General features: G+C 47.0%; 1 pseudogene; it reads left to right on the top strand.

Annotated features, from left to right (window-relative positions):
* Nucleotides 1-209: 209 nt before the first annotated feature.
* On the top strand, nucleotides 210-996 carry LOC134391814 (dermatan-sulfate epimerase-like; annotated as a pseudogene).
* The last annotated feature ends 2,444 nt before the right edge of the window (nucleotides 997-3,440 follow it).

The raw sequence follows: 3,440 nt of genomic DNA, 5'->3' as shown, positions 1-3,440 counted from the left end.
TCTGTGTAACCTTGTCGTGGATGTGGGTAAGAGCCAGGCAGATGCAGTGGGCTATGCAGACTGGCGGCAGGAACCAGACGTTGGGCAGCAGGAAGTCTGTGCTCTGGACGTGGCTGAAGATCTGCTGCACCGTCTTGCGCTCATTGGCCTGCTGCTTGACCCACTCCTGCAGCCGAGCCTTCTCCAGTGTGCCATCTATGAACAACTCCATGTTGCCGCCAAGCAGGCCTTGGCCAGCTCTCCAGGTAGTCGAGCATGTGGTTCCACTGTCTGCCACTGACCCAGTTGGTTTAGAAGCCGCCTTAGAGGACCCCAAGGATCACAGCGCCCGCTGGAATGAAACTTACAGAAATAACCTGGGTGCCTTGGCCATGTTCTGTGTGCTGTATCCTGAGAGCACTGAAGCCCGAGACACGGCCAGAGACTACATGGAAGGGACGGCAGCACAGCCTAGCTGCTGAAGGCTGCTCCTTGGGATGAGGTCCCGCTTGCTCACTCCCTGGTTGGTTTTGCCACTGCTTGTGACTTCTTGTACAACTACCTGAGCAAGACACAACAGGAGAAGTTTCTTGAAGTGATTGCCAATGCCTCGGGATATACATACGAAACTTCATGCAGGAGAGGATGGGATTTCAATACCTGCACAATCACCAGCCCACCAGCTGCATGGCTTTGCTCACAGGAAGCCTAGTTCTGATGAATCAAGGGTATCTTCAAGAAGCCTACTTATGGACCAAACAGGTTCTGACCATCATGGAGAAATCTCTGGTCTTGCTCCGGGAGGTGACGGACGGCTCCCTCTGTGAAGAAGTTGCACATGGCAGCTACACCACTAGATCACTCTTCCAGTAGATGTTTCTCATTCAGAGGCACTTTGGCATCAACCACTTTGGCCATCCGTGGCCAAACAAATTAAGGGAAGGTATTTTCACACAAGAAAGCAGGGACTTGGAGAAATCAGAACTGGAGCAGGCAAAGAAATTATTAAAGGAATAAAAGTAGCTCAGTTGTCCCATGCTGCTTCTCGAAGTGTTTGGCTTTGCTAATTTAGTAGTCTGTATACGACTAGTGTTAGAAGAAACAAAATCTGTTTTTTTTTTTTTTTTAATGTAATGATTTTTCTTAAGAGCATGCTGAAAAATGAGTGTTGCTAAGTCCTGGTATGATGATGTCAGCTTCCTTGGAGAAGTAGTTCTTTAGTTATGTGAATAGCAGGAACTGTTACTACAGGATCTGGATGGCTATTCAGGTTACCTAGTAAAAAAAGATGGCAGAAGATCATTAAAAACTTAAAATACATGTTCAGTAGAAAACATATGTCTATGAACGAATATTTCTTTGATGATACTGCTCTCTCCCACATGTAATTGGTTGCTTGTATTTGCATTCATGGGTTGATCAATAAGTCAATTACAGGTTACTTAATATTGTATTTTCCTTATATGGAAAACTGTTGTAGACCCAGTGACTAAACTTTTTAAAATAAAATAATTTATATCCCGAATGTTGATCTCAATACCAAAGAAGATGGGAAATCCAAAATTTGGATATATTCTTGTTTTTTAATAGAAAATTTCTTCAAGTTTATTTTGCTAAATAAACACATTATAATTGAGAAAAAAAATATATGTCCATTTAAGTGTGTGTGTGTGTGTGTGTCTGTTTGCATGGCTGTTGATATACAAAATCAGAATATGAACTGTTATTTCTTCTAGATTTAAGTATTTTGGTATGTGTCCCATATGAACTTGAATTTACATATATTGGTTTTTGCAATTTGTTACCATCATTATTATTTGAATAAAACTAGGACAGATCTTAAATTTAGTTGTACAATAATATCACCTGCAGAGTGATAAAACAAGGTAATGGTTTACTTATGAGCATCGATTGAAATGTGAATAAGTGAAATCATTAGTATGCTTAGCCAAATGACAAATGTGGTCAGTTAGGTCCACATATGTCTAAAGAGAAAGTCTTACTGTTTGGCCATTAGGTTGCAGAGTTTATTTAACTAAGTAAACAGATCGAAAATCATTCATTTAGAAATTCCTCAATACTTGATTCCTCATTTCACCAAAAAGTAAGAATATATTCCTCTATATCCTTGAAATTTAGCCATTCAGAAACCTACCTGAGATGTGGAAGTCTTTCTGTCCTTATCTCTGGTACATGAACAATAGATCACATTTTATTTTTACCTACTGACTGATGGGACTTAAATCTCTAAAGCTTCTACCTTCACTTTTCTGTGTTATCTAAACATAATTAATTAGATTCCTGTTGTGTATTTTCCCCTGGGTATGCTGCAACAACTTTAGCAAAGGCTGAACTGTGTGTGTGTGTGTGTGTGTGTGTGTGTGTGTGTGTGTGTGTGTGTGTGTGTGTGTGTGTGTGTGTGTGTGTGTGTGTGTGTGTGTGTGTGTGTGTGTGTGTGTGTGTGTGTGTGTGTCCGGTAATGGGATCGTAACCCTTGGCTTGGTGTCGCCCACACCGCGCTCAGCCAGTGAGCTCACAGGCCGTCCCTACATAGGATCCGAACCCCTGTCCACAGAGCACCCAGCCACACTCTCCCGAGTGAGCCAAGGGGTCGCCCCCCTCCTTTTTGTGTATGACGGGTAAGGGGATCGTGACCCTTGGCTTGGTGTCGTCTGCACCGTGCTCAGCCAGTGAGCACACCAGCCATCCCTACATAGGATCCGATGTATTGATCATGGGATTATTTTTCTGCTAATGCAGCTCATGTACACAAGGATGATGCACCACCGCAGCGCCTCTCTCTGCTCCGCAGCCGCTTTCAGAGCGGGTGTCGTGGCCGCCTGCGTCCAGTTGGCAGGAATGGCCCACAGGACTGGGGATTGTCACTACAGCAGAGGAAGCAGCGACCCAGTCCGGATGGTGGGAAGTCGTGGGAGTGAGTAGAGGCCCCGCGTGGGTGACGGTGTCACTAGAGGCGGGCCCCTGGCAAAGTTCCGGGCCAGGCCTCAGCATTTCCAGGCAGAACCCGGTCCTTGGGGGGAGCCCCCCCCGCCCCCCCGCGAAGCCGGCGTTGCCAAGGAAGCCGGCGTTGCCAGGGAACCCCGTGTTGTGCGTGGAATTCCGACCGTTTGGATCTGGACTAGTCCCGTGAAGACCTACGTTCCAGGACATTTGGCGGGGTTGTCCGACGGCGCTGGACGCTTTCTTCGGAGCTGACAGGGTCGTTCTCTAAACCCGCAGCGATGTCGTCCTGGCTTGGGGGCCTCGGCGCCGGCGTGGGCCAGTCTCTGGGTCGCGTGTGGGGTGGCCTGGCTTCCGTCACTGGCCAGACTTCAAATCGGACAGAGAACATGCTGAGGGAGGCCATGGAGGACGTGGAAAGTAAGAGCTGGAGCCAGGGGAGGGAGGGCTTTCCTGGAACCCTGGGAACGTCCGACAGCAGAAGGGGACAGGTCGCAGAC

The sequence above is a fragment of the Cynocephalus volans genome, chromosome 12, assembly GCF_027409185.1.
Source record: "Cynocephalus volans isolate mCynVol1 chromosome 12, mCynVol1.pri, whole genome shotgun sequence".
NCBI lineage: Eukaryota > Metazoa > Chordata > Mammalia > Dermoptera > Cynocephalidae > Cynocephalus > Cynocephalus volans.
This window is presented reverse-complemented; position numbering and strand designations above follow the sequence as displayed.